The sequence below is a fragment of the Triturus cristatus genome, chromosome 4_1, assembly GCF_964204655.1.
Source record: "Triturus cristatus chromosome 4_1, aTriCri1.1, whole genome shotgun sequence".
In the NCBI taxonomy this organism is placed as follows: Eukaryota; Metazoa; Chordata; class Amphibia; order Caudata; family Salamandridae; genus Triturus; species Triturus cristatus.
The window spans coordinates 563,951,767-563,971,835 of NC_140585.1; the positions used below are offsets into that span (position 1 = coordinate 563,951,767).

At 45.1% G+C, this 20,069-nt stretch overlaps 1 protein-coding gene across 1 annotated transcript in view; it reads right to left on the reverse strand.

Moving 5' to 3' along the window:
* Positions 1 to 20,069, reverse strand: part of LOC146855233 (cadherin-related family member 3-like) — a 628,588-nt gene that overhangs the window by 538,869 nt on the left and 69,650 nt on the right. The gene's annotated exons all lie outside the window — the stretch shown is intronic.

Sequence of the window (20,069 nt, forward strand, 5' to 3'; positions counted from 1 at the left end):
GGTATGAAAGTGTGAATGAATACATTTGTTGTTGATTAAGTATAATAATTCCATCATTTTGAAATCTTCTCATTTTAAATTTACTGTGCACCTTCAAATAACCTTAGTACTTATATTTTACAACTTTTTAGTAGTATATACCACATGCCTGTGCATAATTCTTAAAAGCATGTGCTGGTTTTCATTGCTGATTTCACATGTTCAGGATAGAGTGTTTGCCAATGAATTTTTCTTTTTCCTTTTACAGTTATCTTTAAGCATTTTTTCTGCTGTCTGTTGAGCTGTTTTTCGTGGTATGTTGGCAGTCCTACTATGCAGAGCAGGGGGCAATTTTAACAAGTCATCAGACAAGTGGAAGTGAAACTCTCATAAGCTCTTAAGATTTGCATAGTATAACTGTGAGGCACAAGTGAAATCAGTGGGCCAGACTGTGGGCTACTCTTCATTCATTCCTCAGGATGGCAGAGGTCATCCACTCCACCGCCCCAGCCGGACTGCAGACTGACAAATTAAGAGAACACCACCGGTTCTGCAGTGATGTCTGTTCTTTCAAAGGAGCCGCCTCCATGGCAGCTCCTCTGAAGCCACAGAAAGGTTTGGTGCTGGCCCGCTGTGCTCCTGATGGCTGCACACCAGACTTTGTTGTTTTTTATTAACAAGCTCCCAAAGCAGGAGTTTGTTTCAGAAAAACAAAAATATCTAATGGCTCTTACGCCTCTGTTTTTTAAATAGTTTGGGTTCGCCAGATTTTACATTTTTTGTGCTCTTAAAGAGAGGACAATAAGGAGCAGTTTATTAACTTTAGTAAAGAAGGATATTAATGTTTGCGAAAAACGTCAACAGTGCTAAAAACAATGAATCATGATCAGTAAGGCAGGTATAATTGGTACAATAATGAATACATAGGACATGGTTAAACAAAACGAGGATACCCATACAAGCATAGACGTACACCCAGATTTCCCCTAGATTTATAGCAGATTTAGGAAAGTGCAATGAAATCTTTTACAGTTTGTTAATTTCAAGTCATATTCTGGCTTTACTTAAACCTACACCTATAAGTAAGTCAGTAAATATATTACCCGTTCAATTATTTAAAATCTTTACAGTAAAATGAACTTAAAATCGACTCCCCATCCACCCCGCCCCCTCCCTCAAACCCTCCTGTCACTTAATTTCATAAAAGTCACAAATCATTTAATTACAACCTGTTTAAAAAAGTCTATGAGTTCAGAGTTCCTGTGGTTAAGCGCGGGAGGCCTGGGGAGTGAATCATTAATTGTCACCTTTCTGGTGTATGGGGGCTCAGCTCTAGCTCATGGTCTTCAAACCGGGCCATGGGATGTACAGTTGTTCAGGTCAGGAATACGGTGCAGCTTCCTCATGCCACGTTGCTGTTATGGTAACACTGCTGCCTCTAATGATGGCCCTGAGGGCTCAACTTTGAGGGTGGAAACTGTTCAGCTATTGGGACCAGCTGCGGACCTCATTGGAGGCTCTTTGTTGACGAAATCCATCTGTTTGAATATGTTGCCTGCCGCTAGTTCTGATGACTGTGGCAGGGCAGCGAGTGCCTGTCTGATTAAGTGTGTGAACTTCGCCACTCTCACAAGGATATAAGTTTTTGTTTCAGAGAAGTACCAGTATGAGGCCTCCTTGCAGGACATTGTGCCCTTAACCCTAAAAATGGGGTGAAGCAGCCCATGACGCCCTCTGGCCAGTTCGGGGCAGCAGCATAGTAGATGAAGCCAGGATTCCTTCTGGTAGTTGCATAACCGACAAGAGGCTGCTACATTCTTTCGGCCCATGTTGGGTTAAATTCTGAGATCTTGAGGGCAATGAGCTGCATGAACAGAGTTTTACTACAAGCCTGGGCTGAAAGTGCATCTCGTAGATATTGTTGTGCTTTTCCCGGGATGTTAGACGCATCTGTGCCATTGTGTTAGGGTTGTAGCGGAGTGAGGCCCGATACTTTTTGTAAGAAATAGCCCAGACCTGCCACTTCACGGCATTTGACCAGGTGGATGGCAGAATCTCAAGTGAGGTCAGACTCTCTGCTTCCTTCTTCAGGTTCCCTATTTGCTAATCTTAGTATACCAGGGGGAATCCGCTTCACAAAAAAATCGGTTCCAATTAATGTTTGAGGGTGTTATCCGAGGCTTTAAAGACCCTGATGTAGTACTTAATTAAGTCCCACTGTAAAGCCAATTCTGGTCTGCAGAGGCCGAGTTCCAGCCATAGCCTGATATTCCTGGCTTGACTGGGTGCCTGCAGCACTGTCGTGTAGGCTTTTAACTGGGCTGCTGCAATCAATTTGTCTAGAGATCCTGGAAAGGCCAGGTGGCTGTAATTGATGGCCGGGATACATTTTGCCCCTGCTGTTGGACTTGACAGGCGTTGGCTTAACCACCTCAGTGAGAGGATTACATGGTGGGTTTTGGTGTTTAGATGTTTTATGTGTACCACAGGGGTGACCCCCAGATAGTTGTAGGCTGATGTTGTTCCTATTTGATGGTCTCCCAGTTGTCAAATTGCTTGCTTGTGTGGGGTATTTGCTGAATACTACTATTGTTGTCTTGTTCTGATTGACTGACAGGCTGTTTTCCTTATTGTACTTTTCAAGTTCATTTAGGGCTCTCTGAAGGCCCACTCTGGTGTGGTTCATTACCACTGTGTCACCAGCGTACTGGAGGGTTGCGAGCCTCACCTTGCCCAGTCTCGGGGCACTAAGCTGATTTCTTTCAGGGCATTCCCCATGTCCGCAGTGTAAAGATTGAATAGTAGTGGGGCCAAAACACAGCCCTGATTGAGTCCATTGTTGGTTTCAACACTTGATGTTACTACTGTGGGGCTTACTTTGACCTGGACCCATGTCCCCTTATATAGAGCTGTAATCACTTTCAGAAGCTTCAGCAGGATCCCCCAGGCTTTCAGTTTTCCACAGTCTGCCTCGATCAATTCTGTCAAAGGCCGTGCTATAGTCTATAAAGCAGCAGAACAGAGTCGGATGCTTTTCGCTAACCGCTTGTTTGGAGAGGTTGTCCATCGTGGAGCTATTTACCCTAAATCCTGTCTGGTGGAATGGGAGGATTCAGTTTTTATTTGACCATTCCCCCAGATCTTTCAGTAGTGTTCGAGAGTAGGCCTTGGCTTCTAGGTGAAGCAGAGCGACAAGCCTGTAGTTGGCAGGGTTCGATTAGTCGCTTTTTTATGGGTGGGAAATAGGATTGGTCCTTTCCAAGACTGCAGTATTATTGCTGTTGCGAAGGCATGATTAAAATGTGGGGTCAGGATTGGGACAAAAATTGCCTGAGCTAATTTGAATACCAGGGCAGGCACGCTGTTGGACCCTGGTGCAGTATAATTTCTCAGTGGCCTAATGAGCCTCGTTATCTCCCTTTCAGTGAAGCAAGTGCCTTGGGTGGTCTCTGGGCCTGCTTCCTGTATGCTCCTGGTGAGGGTTCCATGTCTTGGGCTGCTTCCAGGGTATTCCTGAGGGTGATGGGCCTGACTGCTGGGGAGTCTCTTGTATACACCCCTTTTACATACGGTTCCCACTCATTTCCTGCAACACCATTCTCTCTTGCTGTGCTTTGGGAATTTAGCTGGTGGATGTATCTCAATAATTTGGAGTTGTTTTTTTTTTTTTATCAAGAAGAACACTTTCAGCCATTTCTCTTCGGTGAGCTTTCATTTGTGCTCCCATGCTTTCTTCCAGTATGCTGTCCTCATAGTGGCTATGGGGGGTCACCTTTGACAATGTTCTTCCTTTCTTTTTTGCCTTGAGTGCCATCCTCAGGGTGTGTTTGCTTTGAGACTCATAAGATGATTCTGGACCGGGTCTCTTTTTTTTATGTTGGGCTTCCCCCAATTTCTGCTGTAGTTCTCCCGTCAGGGCTTCCCAGTGACTTAGTACTTTCGATGGAGATCCTATCCTTGGGCGTGCTTCCCTCGTTGATTCAGAGGTTGGCAGTCCATTTTATACTTTTGAGGACACTGTATCGCTCTTCTCCAGTGGGTCACCCTATTACTTGCTGGAGAGCTACTGGTCGCGTTGCAAGATGAAAAGAGGCGCGCAGAGCTTGTGGTCTTTTTCCCCTCTATCGTCAACAGCGAAGTCTCCTAGCTTTTCAGCCAGACCCTCATTAAGTAGGATCAATTGTTCAAACAATCCTAAAGGTCGGTTTTGGGGCACCACGAAGGGGAGCATGTTTTTTTTTGCACTGAGTTGATAGAAGCTTAAAAAATCTTTTAAGAAACGAGAGCAGGGGCCCGCCTTTATCCCATTTTTATGCGAGTCTAGAGCCTGATCCAATCCTCTCATCTTAAATTCTCCGGCAATTATCACATTATGGAGTTAACATTTCATTAGTACATCTTCCAGTGTACTGTTGAAGGATTCCATGAAAGATTGCATTTGACTTTGTACTTGGTTGATGTAGCAATTTATTAGCAGCAGGCAGTAAGGCTGACAACTCACCCTGTGCCCCTGAATTTTCAGGACTTGCAAGTCGGGAGTTTTTACTCTTATTTCTGAACTTTTTGAATTTGCAAGCATGGCTTAGGAAAACCAACAGGCCTCCTGATGGGTGGCCAACAATGTTTTTTTTTCCTTGTGGCTACATGATGTTCGTAAAAGCCGACTAATGGTGTCGTTGCCAAAGCCCAGGTTTCCTGTAAACACAGTATGTCTCCCTTTGCTAGATAATCCTGTGTTTTCTTATCCCTGGAGATTTTGCTTAGCCTTTTGATGTTCCAAGAGATAAGGGTTAGCTGTTGTTGGCCATCAACGAGTTCCCCCATTTTTTTTCCCTGTGCAGAAGAGACTTTATCTGTGGTTAGGGATGCTGCTGCCAGGGATTCTCAGGTGTTGCCTGCTTGGTCTGGCCCATTTGCACTTTACGCTGGGTAATTTGAATATTTATCGGGGTGCTTGGTTGTGCCTGGATCTTTCTCCTTCCATTTCTGTGGTTGTTTGTTCCTTTCAAAATTGATGGGGCCCCCTCCCCTCGTAATGGGTGATGAGGCATATGGGCATTTTGTCAGGCTGGGTACTTGTACGTCTATACCGCAGCTGCCTAGCTGTTGAGCTTTGCCTAGGACCCCCAGTTGAAGATGCTGTTGGCTGAAACCCACCATTGTGGAATCTCCCTGGGTGTCCACTTGTAGCCTTCTGAATTTTACCCATTCCAGATTTTTTTACGTGATCTGTATCAAGGTAGAATGGGGTGGCCCAATAGCCAAAGGATATTGGACCTATTCAGAATGTCATGACGGTCCTTAATGAAATACCTGGGGGTGAGCACCACCTCGTGGATTGGGGGTGATTCTTTTGGCCTGCGTGCGTCCGTTGGGTGCCTGTCCTCACCCTGGGGTGGGTGAGCGATCCTAAATTAGAAGAGAGGGTGTTGGAGATTCTACCCTGTGATCTTCCTGCTGCCCAGCTTGAGGTGCTAGCCAGGCTTTCTTTTATCTGCTGCTCCCTCTGTGAGAGTATAGTGTTCCCCTTGGGTGCCCTGGTTTGTCCTTTTCTGGGTTTGGCACAGATGCAGCAACCCATCCTGGGGCTGATATTAGCCCCCTTAGTTGATGGATGGCCGTATACTTGCTCTTTCGTGTGGAGCCTCATTTTCTTAGCCATTTTCTTCCGTGGTAGCCCATTGCTTATTCTGCTGTTTAAGTTTGAAGATAGTTTGAGTGGCCTTGGGTTGCTTCTTTTTTCAGGGCTGTGATTGTGTAGCATTGCCGGCATGATTGATCTTCTTTTTATTTTCGACTTTCAGCTGTTTTTTCTGCTTTTTCTTTGCCCTCCTGGACAGGGGGCTTCTGCCCTTGCTCCTACTGCCCCCTCAGTGTTCACCTTGAGTGCTGCCCCTTCGTGATAGTCGGGATTTGATAGCTGCCGAGAACTTCTTTCCCTTCCCTCCTTCTTTGGGTAACCCAGGTAATTTTGCTTCTTTGCCCTTCCTTAGTTTCCTTTGGTTCTGGGCTCATTGCTAGGCTATATTCTCCTTTCGAGACTGTGGGAGGTTTGTTCCCTGATGTTGACCTGGGTGATCCACTAGTTGATGTCGATGGTTCCCCCTTGCCACTAGCTAAAGCTACCACGTTCCCGTGTATCTTGGCCAGCTTGGCCCACTTTTCTATGATGTCGGCACATGAGCATGTGCAGGCAATCATAACCAAGTTGTTGTGAATGCTTGCATCCAGCTTTGCCAGCCTGTTGCCCTGGTTCACAAGGTGCTGGGCAATTGATTGCAGGAGAACTATTTTGATATCCATTTTTCTAGAGTACCATATCAGGGCCCTTGCTATTGGGTTTTGGGCTTCTCTGATGGCTTTCAAGTGGAGGTGTTCTTGGTCTGCTGTTGGCCGGCACTCCGCACAGGGAAACTTTTCCTCTTCGTTTTTCCCAAACAATTTTGGGGGGAGATCCAGGGTTCTTTCTATTGTTAATTCCAGTTTTTGAAGGACTGAGGCAGTGAGATTTTCTGCCCCAGGGGAGTTGGCCTGTTGACTGATTGCAGGAGATATAGTTATGGCTGATCTCGGGTGGATAGCGTTGAGTCCTTTGCCTCGTAGTCCTGGTCCCATCGCCAATCAATCAGAGCTTCAGTCGATTGAGGGACGTTTGCCTTATCTGTTGACTTCCTAGAGTTCTCCATGTTCTCTTTGTTCTGTGGGAACTACCTGGGTTCTGTCACTTGGACTCTTTCTCTGCAGGTGTTAACACTCTTTTGCCCCTTGGTGCTCTCTGAAGGGGGGACTGATCCTGTACCTCCTGTTCCCAATCTTCGGCATGAGTGAGCTCTTTTCTTAGGGACAGGGGTTCTGAGGAGGGGAGAGTCCACCCTACCTTGCCGGGGTCCCAGCCTTTGAGGTTTGTGCTCTGTCACCTCTTCTGCCCCTTCTGAGGAGCTGTTCAAAGTTGCCGTTGGACAGGCAGGTGCTTCAAAATATTGAGTTATGAGTCCTTGTTGGGGTGCAGACACTGTGGGTAACTCCTGGTTGAGTTGCTGGGCCATGCTTCTTTTGACCCTTGAGTGTATTGAGCTCATTGTCTCCCGCTAATGTTCCTTGTTGATGAGACAAATTCTTTTTCATACTTCAGTTCCTGTGCGGGGAGTTTTTGGTGTACTACCCACCTCCTTCCTTTCTTCTTCACTCCTTTCCACCTTCACTGACCCCACTCGGGCCTATGCAGATGAGAAGGCACTTACCAATGTTTTTGGAGACTTTTGTCTCCTAAATAGTGCCTTTGATTTGAGTTTCAACAGGGAAGGTGAGCTGATATTCCTGATTTGGATGCAGGATCCTGACACTCCCTCCGTTGTTGCTGTGGTTTTCCTAGCAGTCGTTTTTTCCTTGATGCCTCTTGAGGAAGTGTAGGGCAGTCTTAAGGGAAGCTGGTGGCTTCTGTGAGTGCAATGCTGGAGGAGCAAAGCGGAGAACCATGGCCCCCATAAGCAACACACAGACTGTCTTGGCCACCTCCGTAGGGGCTTGCCAGGAGCACATACTCAGTGCCGGAACTCTAAGGCCACCCTGCTCGCTCTACCCCAGGTTGCTCTGGTGCTTTCGTGCTCTTTTGGTTTAGTCGGTAGGTCGGTCGGTCAGCTCCCGCTACAACCGTAGTTGGCCCTCTCCCGCTTGCCTCACTCCAGTGGGCTGGGCCAGGAGACGGGAGCCTCTTGCTGGGAGCTGATCGGTATCATGTCAGGCTCCCCCAGGCGGCTCCACTGGCGTGGATGTCACCTGAACCCCTGAGAACCCTCAAGGCCCCATTGCAAGGGGGGGTGATGGGCAGATGTATGTTTGGGAGCTGTGGGGGGGCCGGGCCACAGGATGTGAATGGTGGGCTGTGGGTTGCTGCGATGCACTGCTCCTCCCCCTCCTCTGATGACATCTCAGCATTTTCGGCGTGCATGCGTTACTGCTAAGAGCGTTAACTGGTAAACTGGATTAGGTGAGGATGTTGAGTAAAGCAATGGAGCTGGATCTATGCTGTAGCCCCCGAGTCAGTGTCTTGCTTTATTATTAGCATCTATTTAATGTCTCTTTATTGTCTTTGATTGGTCTGCTGATAATGTGCAACTAGCTGATGGGGGGCTTATTAGAAAAATCACAGCAAGTGACAGGTGTTAAGCAAGTAAAACCATGCGGAAGGTGGGACAGTGGACAGGAAGTGATGGGCGAGTGGGGGCAGCAGCGAGTCAGGTCAGGTTGAGCAAAATGTATTATCTGTGCCGAGTTAGTTGCTGCACAGCTACACCCTGAGAACGACCCATTCTCCCCTCCTGCTCACCGCACCTCATGCAGCTCACTATTCACACCTGCCTCAAGAGGCCACTGGAGAAAGAGAAGGTGACCCGACACTGTGAGCACACAAGGGAGGTCCAGAGAATGGCCGCAAAGCAAAATATGCTGCACTGTTTTGACTGATGGTAAACTGGAGCCTTCCACGCCGCTTTGGCTGCCGCAGCTTTGCAGTCTAACAGCGAGTCTTCTTCTCTGAGACTGCCTATACAGTCCTAGGTCCGAGGAACATTGCGTCTCAAGCTCCGCCCTGGAAGTGCGTTACATGATGTGCGTATCCCGTCCTCCAGGCTCAACATCGGCTAGCATCTCATAGAGTGGACACTAAACATATTTAGGATTAGGGGATATCTGCCTTTGGAAGTTTCATTTTTCGTTTTTAATTCACATACAAAAACATTGTGAATACCAAAAACGTTAGGATGTTGAGGATGTTCACCTAATTCACCCTCTTATTATTTTCTAATGAGCCACCCCTTTTTTCCATCTGGGAGAACTGTATATTTTAAATATTTGGAAATATTGCAATCTGCTAATGAAAAAAGCACAAATGCGGGGTTTGTGAATCAGTATCTCAGAGGTTTATGTACACATGCAACCTTTGCAACCTTTATATGATATCAACAGCAGAAAGAAGTTTGTGAACTGGCTCAACAGAACTTCTATTAACACGTAAATACACAATCAACTAGCATTGTGTGTGAGCACAGTGTTTTCAAATATAATTTTTTCTCAATCATTAAATAATTCCATCTCAGGACATTTACATTTAAAATGCATGAAGCAGGAAATGATAATAATATATTGATTTCCAATACCATGCAAACACTTTTAAACATGTGATTTCAGTATATTTCAGGTTCAATTTGACCTCCCTTTTCAACTCAGCTTTTGCTCCATTTTAATATCTGTTATATCTGTCAGTCTTATGGTGGTCTTCCCCCAGACTTTAGTACTATGTGCACTTTACCACTGATAGCCAGTGCTAAAGTGCTTGGGCTAACAAGTAATTGGCATATTTATTTACTTAAGTCTCTAGTGAAGTCGTATACCAGATACACAGGCCTGTAAACTGAATGCTACTAGCTGGCTTGCAGCACGTTTTGTGTCATTCACTTAAGTAGCCCCTTAAAACATGCTCCAAGTCTGCCATTGCAGTCTGAATGCAGTGTTAAATTGCCAATTTGACTTGGTAAAATAATCCCTGACCATGCCTCAAACTCCCCTTTTTTTACATATAAGTCACTCCTAAGGGAGACCCTGGGCAACACATAGGGCAGAGTGCATTGTATCTAAAAGGTTGGACATGTACTTTTAAGTTTTACATAACACGGTAGTGAAAACCGCCTAAATTTGTTTTTCGCGACTGTGAGGCCCACCTTTACAATAGGATAGCATTGAGTTGCCTTGTTATATTTAAAAAGTGCTAACGTTTGATTAGGAGCAAGCAAGAAATTCATGTTTGGTGTCTAAGAAATTGAAATTTAAAATTCTCTTTAATGATAAAGTAGAACTTAAGTTCGAATTTTGAAAATACCACTTTTATAAAGTTAGCATATTCCTGTCCTAGTTATTTTGTGCATGCATCCTGTTGCTGTGTCACATGCCTGGGTTTAGTCAGCAGTTGGCTTTTGTTTATTCCTCAGAGACAGCCACACAATAGGTGTTCCTGAATGTACCATGACTGGCAGGATTAGGGGGCAGAGCTGAGTGCATCCCACAGTAGCCTGTGCCCTGCCTTCACACAAATGACTTCACACTACCTCATTGTTTAGACAGCTAGGCTGGAACCAGGACAGGGGAGGCAGGAAACTACAAGCACCCGAAAAGAAGCATTCTATACCATAAAGAGTGCAACAGGAGGGAACACAGAAATGTAATATGCTGGACACCACAGTACCTCAAACAAGAGACTCTACAAATATCTCCTTCCTCAAAGAAGGCACCAGGTATAAAAATAGGAACCTTAAACCCACTCTTTTTTTCGCATTCTGGACTTGAAGAAGGACTCTCAGAGTACTGCCATGCTGAGTACTTTAGAGGACTGCTTTGCAGCACCTGGAAGGATTGTTCTGCTGCCTGAAGCCTGTCTGAGCATTCAGAGGCCTGCCCTGCTACTTGAGCCCTGTTCCACTTCTTGAACCAGGATAACCAGAGTGCCTCCAAGGGCTAGTTGCTGGCCTCCTGATCAGAGCCTCAGTGACAGAAAAGGCTCTATCTATCTCGAACTTGCACCCGGATCTAGTCTGAATGAGTCCTAACCCCTCAAGTCATGTCTCTCCAGTCCTGAACCTTTGGAGGTGTTGTTAAATGTGCCCAGATAGCCAAAATCTAAAACTTGGAAAATATTTGTTTGAAACCTGCTCTGAGAACAAGGAGAAGAACTGGACCAACCTGCTTGTCTTTCCACCCAATGTGCATCGCAGGTTGGCCTGACTTTTTATCAGCTCCCACTGCGTTCTTTTCCACTGCATCTAAGTCTTTTTGGTAGTCCTTTGAAGAAAAAGTATCTGGCCTGGTGGAACCCTCATTAGCTACAGTCTCCAGCCTCATCCGGTGGGAGATTTTCAATGTAAAAAAAAAGACTTGGACCCTGATTACGAGTTTAGGTGTTATTTATTGCACAAAATAAATAACGATTCCACTGGGTGCGTTATTTATCATGTTCAATAAATAACATATACCACAAGTTTGTGGGGAATAATATATGGAGTTGGGTGCTAACAACCAAACTTGTCATTCCAACCAGTGCGTAAACAGAATTTATCAGCCAACTCGCGATCAAACACTTAATGTGGACATCTTCATCAGGACTTCGTCCAGCGTCTCCTTGATGACAATGCCTCCTCCTCAGACATAGCCTGCTGCTTTGCTCTGCTGAAACTTCAACTTCTCAGTCAATTTTCTAACATTTCTTCCAAGTCCAAAGGTCAGCGCCAACCATGCTCAATCCACTTCTTGTATCTGACCCGCGCCCCATCGCTGTCCGCTATATATTTCGGTTTTGACCTGGTCTTACATGTCCATGGGTGGGACTTTGATCAGTTAAGTGCCAGTTTTTACCTTATACTTTAAACATGTATATTTTCTGTTCTATTGATTGAATTTTTGTTGCTTTGCTCTCAAATACATTATTAAAATGTACTCTATTTTTCTAAATTGGTGTTGGACTATCCGTGTGTTGTGTTTTCACTTTATTACTGTTTGTGTGCTTCACATCTAAGTTAAGCCTGGCTTATTTTGTTCCAAGCTCCCAGTGGGTGAAACAGAGGTTCATTTAGTTGCATTTGTGGTTCACCCTGGCAGGGATTATGGTTGTTGCTTGAGCAGGATTAACACCCCTCTTAACCAACAACCCAATTTCTCACATCAGTGATGTGGTCCAGTACTTGACTAGACAGTGATTTGAGTAACACAAAAATCCCATATAATAGTTGGACACCAGCGTTGACGATTTTTAATTCTCAGAGTTTTCCAGTGGCTGTTTTGTCCATTTTCTAAATTTCAGAACTCTACCTCCCTTTTGTGTACAATGGAGATGGAGTTGCTCAGCAGTGACACCTTAAGCAGGGCTGACCTGCAGAGGATCTGCATGGAAAGAGGGCCAAATACAGGAAAGAAGGCTACAAATGTGGACCTCCAGATAGCCCTCAGAGTCAATGAGGAGGTCAAGAGATTACAGGAAACACCAGAGATCGAGAACCCTGAGGAGGGGGACATGAATTTTGCGGATGAGGAGGACCCAAACATGAGTCCTGAGCTGCCAGAGGGGTACAACTCACCTCCAGAGAAGGTCCATGAGGGGCAAGAAGCAGTGTGTCTGCCTGGGGCCTCTCTCCAGAGGAGGTGGAGGACAAGAAGGCAGAGAGGGAGCTCAAACTACAGCTAGGCAAAATGAATCTGGAAGTAGAGGATGGGAAGACTAAGGCAGAAAGAACATTGGCCAAAGAAAGAACTGAAAAAAAGAGAGAGCCCTGGCCAAAGAGAAAGCTGAGATTGAAGGGGCCTTGGCTGAAACAAAACTACTGCTGGAGCATGAGAAAAGCATGAAAGATCTCAAGGCCAGGCACACTTCAGAGTCCAGTAGTGATGGTGGCAGCATACCTTCAGTGTCCCCTGGAGAGGCAGGGGATGACATAGACAAATGTTTCTCTGCCTATGAGGTTGCCCTGAGAATGCACAGGATCCCAGAGGAATAGCGGGGTGGGTAGCTTATGGAAAGACATGCCTACCGTGGGGAGTGACACAAGTTTTACATATGAGGTGGATAAACAGAAAAGCACATTCTCATGAAAACCATACTTCTTTCTAACTTTGGGTTGACCCCAGAGAAGTAGCAATAAAGGTTCAAACTCCTAAACTAGTCTTGGGTGAAATTCTTGCACTATTCCAGCAAGGCACTGAATGAAAGGTTGAGGGGCAGCAAAGTTACCACGTGTTGGGCTTCTTAACTTAATTTTGAGGGAGCACATGCTCAATACCTGTTTAACAGAGCTGCACCAGAACCTAGTGGATAATATGCTCACTGAACCCAGGAAGCCTGCCAAGGAGTTGTACCTCTGGCTCAGTACCCTGGTGTCAAAAAAGGTATTTGGGGGGAATCCCAAAAGAATGGTTGGGGTTCCCATCATAAGAAGAAGGGGGAAGTGAATATTAGGAAGGAGTTCTCTAAGGCCCCCAAACCAGTTCCCAGGGAAAAGAGACCCAGCCCCAGTCTGCCTAGAAAAAATATTTTGTGGATAAGAACACTGGCATATTCGTCCCTAAGTGCTATGAGTATGACCAGTTAGGGTATTCCAACGCAGTTGGACTGAGGATTTAAGATTTACAATTACGTATGATTCAAATGAAGTGGATCCAAGCAAGAGAAGATAAATTAGCTGTGAGTTTATTTACCAAATCCACAGATGAAAATACATTATTGCATATATCAATCGGACATGCACGAACATTAAAGGAAAATCTTAATTTCCATCAATTCCTCCACATTAGAAGGAATTGTACTAGCAAGGACGATTATTTTACTAACACAAACATATTGGTTGGTAATCTTGTAGATAGAGGCTACCCTAAAAAGCTACTTTGAAAAGAACTTGGTGTACTCCATGGGAAACACTCCTGGTGCCCAAAAATAAGACCAATAATAATCTGTTTACGTGTCCTGACAAATAATACCTAAACCATCAAAGTTAATTATTCAAAATGATTGGAATATCCTATCAGACTTTGACATTTCAAAGCAATTTTATTTGTTAAAGGAAAGAATCTGCATCAACAACTATTCAGAGGTGCTAGGGCTACTGAGAAAAATAGAAATATAAGGGCAAATTTATGAGCCCCTTGCGCCACTTTTGCGTCACTTTTAACATGGGAAAAGTGACGCAAAAGTGGCGCAAGGGGCTCATACATCTGACCCATAGTGTCTACGTTGGGGATTTTCCCAACAGTAGGTCACTTCAGGTGCAAAAACTGTCTGGCCTGCAAAATTACGAATGACAACAAACTGGTAACGCTATTGGCATTGTGAATAAACAGACCAGATTCTCCAATTGCAACACCAAAAACATAATTTATTTTCTGAAATGCCCCTGCAATAAGGCGTATACCTGCCAAACAACAGAGTATGTCCAGACATTTTTTCTCTAACGTAGGTCCCGGATAAAATGTCATGTGCAAGGTGGACCAATGGTCAAACATTACAGAAAAATGAATCATTATAAAGTAGACTTGAGTTGTTCAGTGATCTTTGTTACTCAAGGTGACCACAGGGGTGGTTCCATTTCATCAGTTGTGAAAAGAATTGAGGTAAAAATCATTAAGAAATTTCACACAGCTGTCACTGGCCTGAATGATATGAACGAAATGTGTTCCTTGCTATAATCATCGGGTTGATATGATTTATTGCAGAATTTTATGTTCAGTTTGCTATGAATCGTTTTCAGAGTACCTTATGTGGTTGATGGAATGAATATTATATGCAGTTCGGAGCAGAACTAAAGTAAAAAGTCTCTAAATGTTAGTGGACGCACCAGGCACAAGATATGTTCCCACCTGTGAATGTGTTTTGATGCATTTCTTCTTAGATCTTCCTAGATCAAACAGAGGCTCTTTACAAGAGCGAAGATGAGTACAGGTTTGATTTATTTTTTGATATCTGTACTTAGGTTATTTCTTATACTTTGCTTATATTTGAGAACTAAACACCAAATTTAATGTAAATAATTGAAGCATAAATTGTTTGGGTCAATATGTTTGTACCTTTCCTGTAATAGAATTGCCTGTATAAAGTGTTCCACAATCAAAGGTGGCCAGCAGAGCTTGACAAATAATCTTGTGAAATTATGTTAGTAGAATTAACAAAAAGGTGCATCTAAACTCACTAATTAGTCGAACAATTATGAACATTTAAAGTAAGTATTTCAAATGTATAAAATGTTTGGGCTTACTATTTTGGCACGTCCCTTTGTTATATATTTTGCCTGAAAAAGGGAGTTGCTCATTTTAACATGACCGCCACCACCCCGCAAATCCGACACATGATTATTCCCCCGTATGCACCACTCATGATGCGCTTTCTGGACCCTTTTGAATCATGGCTGTTGTGTCCTAAAGAAGCTCACGCTGTGTTGCATGAGGGAGTTATACAAATCGGAGGCCCACACGGGGTGGCCTTTCATGAAATATTGGAATGGACCTTTGGTCCTATGCGGTAGGCTTTGAGGATAGTTATTGGGGCCTCTCCACTAACTACATGAAACAGGGTTGAGCATATTTTGTCCTAACACAATCTTGCACCAGTTACTTACCTAGTTTATTTGGGCATTTCTTCATTCAAAGGACGTCTTGTTCAGCCGCTGACGCTTTAAGTTCTTCTGTAACACACTGTGGGCGACATATGTACGTTATGGCCCTCCGTTTGCACGTAGTTTTTAACATGCATGGCCCCTTAGATTAGATCTCATGGATTTTGTTGAGACGGAAAAGTCCTTTGAATTCCATGAGACACAGACCTCTGCCCTGACAAGCATGCGAGCACCAGTATGGTTAGTGATCTCCTGACAAGTGTGACATGGTGCATAGTTTTTCCAGGCAGTAATGTTCTACCTCTGGCTATCACTTTAATGGAAGTATCGGTCTGTGGCCAAAGCTGTGACACAGAAAATCTGTGTATTGAGGCATATGTCTTAAATGGAAATTGTTGAATATATTATTTTAGGCTCAGGGTCTCTTGTTTTCTTAGTCCAAAGGAGCCTTTAATGATTGCGGCTGAAACATGTTGACCTTATATTAGAAGGAATCTAACAAGATATAGTGTGTATTGAAGGGATATATTCAGAAGGAGAAAGCAGGGGGGAAGTTGCTCTAGGGCTATTTTGACTCACTGACTACCTCTTGGTGGATTTGGTGTGGGACTGATTATACAACCAGCGTATTCTTATAATAATAGGGATGTAAGGAAGAAAATATGGACAATGAGCTTACCCACAGCTTTTGGACATTTGCAGAATTGCAGAATATACGTTTTGTTTCTGTATGCTACAATTTGTTGTTTGTTTTACTCTTTACACCAGTGATCTATAAATATAATGGAATGTTAACAAAAGTACAGATAGGCTCCTGTAATTGATTGATAAAGGTATCAACATCTGATTGAATCAAATTTCTATAGAACATTACTTATTTCAATGTGGTAGGAGTACCTCTCTATGAATTTATCCCTACAGAACACCACTCTTTTATTATGAGTTAGTGCTCGAAGAGGGCACAGCTCCCCACTGCTGGGCGTGTCCCTGGGTTGGCCAGTGTAGTGCTTGGGGAGGAGATAGTTCCAGTTAGTATTGGGGGGGGGCAGCTGATGTTACCCTAGTGTCCCTGTGTGAGAGAGAGAAGGTACCCAAAGTCTACACACCTTCTATAACTTCCAAGTATAGGCAGTGGGTCACTGGTAATGGAAAGAGAGTGAAGGCTCAGAGTGATACAGGAGCCAGCATGGCTACTATCAAGTGTCTTCTACTGTCCTCACAGCAGGTGATACCTAATACATTTGACCATGTTGTAGTACAAGGCAGCTGTGAGAGCCACTACCCAATTGCTCTGCTTTCCTGCGAAGGGGAGGAGGGACTCAGGTAGTTGTGAGCCTTGCATTCCTATGTATTGTATGCTTGGAAATGATCTTCAGCGCATTGCCTGGAAAAAGTGGAGCTCAGGTCACACCTGAAAATGTTACAGTTACATGAGTAGGTCTGTATGACCACAAGGGTCATGGCTGCCCAGGAGGGGAGTCAAGTAGGCCTGGAGCCTAGAAGAAGGCCCCAGATAGCTGCCAAGCAAGGGATGGACAGGGTGTGTGTGAAACTAGCCACAGTACAGGTGGATGAGGTGCCAGAGGAGGCCACCCAGGAGCCTACTTGGGAGGACGTTGCCTCCCTAGGAGACTTGCTTGAGATTGCTGTACGGCAAGTTGAGGGTGGGCCCTGCAGGGAAGAGTTCTACAAGGCAGAGAAGAAGTGCCCAACCCTAGAGGACATGAGGTGGCAAGCTGATTCCCAGGTAGCAGTTGACACCTCTGGAGATCACCTAATCTAGTGAGAGAATGACCACCTGTACAGTAAGCCTACAAAGCCTCTGCATGGGGCAACATATGTGATGGTGGTCTTCATGTGCTAAGCAAAACCAAAGGGAATGATGGACGGAGTGTTGAACATTGCAAGCACTCACCCCCAGTCAAATGATCTGGGTTTAATCCATCACCGTTCTTTAGCCCACTCTGCCACCCCAGTTCAGACATGGCCATATGCAAATCAGTCTGACCCTGTGGCTCATGGGAACAGTCCAGCCCGAACTGCCAAGCCATGTCTTCCCTGGACCGGAAACAAGCTTCCTAGGACCGGTTTCTGGCATTTCAGCCGTCTTCAGCCAGGCTTGCTTGAATCCAGTGGCAAAGTGAGCAAGGGACTCACGTCTGAGCATACCCTGCCAACTTATGGCGAACAAAGTAAAACCAAAGGGAATGATGGACGGAGTGTTGAACATTGCAAGCACTCACCCCCAGTCACCTGATCTGGGTTTAACCCATCACCGTTCTTTAGCCCACTCTGCCACCCCAGTTCAGACATGGCCACATGCAAATCAGTCTGACCCTGTGCCTCATGGGAACAGTCCAGCCCGAACTGCCAAGCCATGTCGTCCCTGGATCGGAAACAAGCTTCCTAGGACCGGTTTCTGGCATTTCAGCCGTCTTCAGCCAGGCTTGCTTGAATCCAGTTGCAAAGTGAGCAAGGGACTCACGTCTGAGCATACCCTGCCAAGACTGGGGGTGAGTGCTTGCAATGTTCAACACTCCGCCCATCATTCCCTTTGGTTTTGCTTTGTTCGCCATAAGTTGGGAGGGTATGCTCAGACGTGATTAGGGGTTGCCATGTTCCTGGGTACTTTTGGCTTTACTTCAGGGTACTGGCAGATAGCTCTAACTGAGAGGGCAAAAGAAGGTCAGCATTCTTAAACTTTAATTTTAAAGTGATACCCTTTAGATTGAAGAATGCCCCTGCCCCCTTCCAGAGGTTGCTGAGTCAGATCTTAGCTGGAATGGAGGCCTTTGGTGCTGCTTTCTTGGATGACATAGCTGCCTATACTACAGGTGCTGCTTGAAGGAACACTTGTTTTACCTCCAGGAACTCCTTCATGCCCTGCAACAAGCGGGCCTGACTATCAAAGCCTGTAAGTGGCAGATAAGGCAGGGCCCTTGGGACACCTCGGGGGCAAGGATAAGATGTAGCCCCTCCTAGCCAAAATAGAGACTAACCTGCCCTTGGAGTCCAAGACAGAATAGAGGGCCTTTCTGGACTGCACTACTTACTATAGAAGGTTTTTCAAAGGATATGGCACCATTGTTGCCCCCTTAACTGAGCTAACTTCCAAGAAGCAGCCCAACAAGGTGATTTGGACAGAAGACTGTCAGAAAGTCTTTGACACTCCCAAACAGACCAAGTGTACGGCCCCTGTATTCAAGGCTTCTACGTTTCCCAGGAATTCATTGTTCAAACTGATGCCGCAGAGCATGACATTGGAGCAGTGTTATCACCGTTGAGTGAAGAGAACCTAGATCAGCCTGTAGCTTTCATCAAGAGGAAGCTACTTCCCAGGGAGCACAGGTTGAGTACTATTTAAAGGGTAGCCTTTGCTGTGGTCTGGACACTGAAGAAGTTGAGACATACCTATTGGGACCACTTCCAGGTTCAGACAGACCATAGGTCCTTATGATGGCTCATGCAGAGTTTGGGTGTTAGACCTATCATCCTTAGGGAGTCTTCCCCCAACTTTGTCCTTGCTTACCTTCACTATTTGCATTATCTTTTGTTGCTTTAAGACTCTGAGCATTTTACCACTGCCAACCAGTGCTAAAGTGCACTTGCTTTCCCCTAAACATGGTGACATTGGTGTATACCTGATTGGCACGTTTAGATTATCTGTAAATCCCTTGTAAAGTAGCACACCATATACCCAGGGCCTGTAATCTGCATGCGACTAGTCGGCCTGCAGCAATGGTTAACCACCAACACAAGCTGTTTTCCAAACCTATCTCGGGACTACCATTGCAGGGCCTGTGTGTGCAATTTACTGCCACTTTGAATTGGCAATTAAAACTACTTGCCAAGCCTCAAACTCCACTTCTATTCCAGATAAGTCACCCCTAAGGGCAGGGTGCTGTGGAACTAAAAGGTAGGACACGTACCTTTAAGTTTTATGTGTCCTGGTAGTGACAAACTGCTAAATACATTTTTTACTACTGTGAGACCTACTCTTCTCATAGGTTAGCATTGGGAATTCCTCAAAACACTTTAAAGCTATATTTACTTATTAGAAAGGAGTAGCTAAATCATGTTTCATATCTTTGGAATGGTAATGATAAATCATCTTTAGTGGTAAAGTTGGATTTCATTTTACTATTTTAGAAATGCCACTTTTAGAAAGTGGACATTTTCTGCTCTTAACTTAGCTCTGTGTGCCTGCAGCCTTTCTCAAATACATGTCTGGGGTTGTTGACAGCTACACTTTGTGCATTCCCTGTAGACAGCCACAAACAAAGGAAGGGTACGTGTGACAGAGAACTCATCTGCATTCATCTACATTCAAATATCCTTCCTGTACAGGAAGGAGGAGAGGGTGCTGATACATCCAAATAGGTGGTGTCCTGTCCCCAAACAAAGGACTGATCAATCAATCAATCAATCAATTAGGGGGCTTCTAAAGCACGCTACTTACCCGTGAGGGTCTCAAAGTGCTAGGGGGTTGCAGCTCAGGGTCAGCTGAAAATCCAGGTTTTAAGGCTCTTCCTGAAGGTGTGCAGTGTAGGGGAGCTTCTGACGTTGAATGGGTGCTCGTTCCAGTCCTTAGCTGTGACGCAGGAGATGGGTCTTCCACCTGCTCTGGTTCCGCAGATGCGCGGGGTGTCTGCTAGGGCGAGGTCGGCAGAGCAGAGGTTTATTTTGGGAACGTGGAAAGAGACTCTTTCGGTGAGGTATTTGGGTCCGATGTTGTGGAGGATTTTGTAGGTGTGGGCTTGAAAGTTACTCTCCTCTCAATGGGGAGCCAGTGGAGGCCACGCAGCTGTTGGGTCATGTACTCATTTTGTGGGATGCCGAGGAAGAGTCTGGCTGCGGTGTTCTGGATGGTCAGGAGATTGTGTAGTAGGGATTTATTGATTCTAGTGTAGAGGGTGTTTCCGTAGTCCAGTCTGTTCATTATGAGTGCAT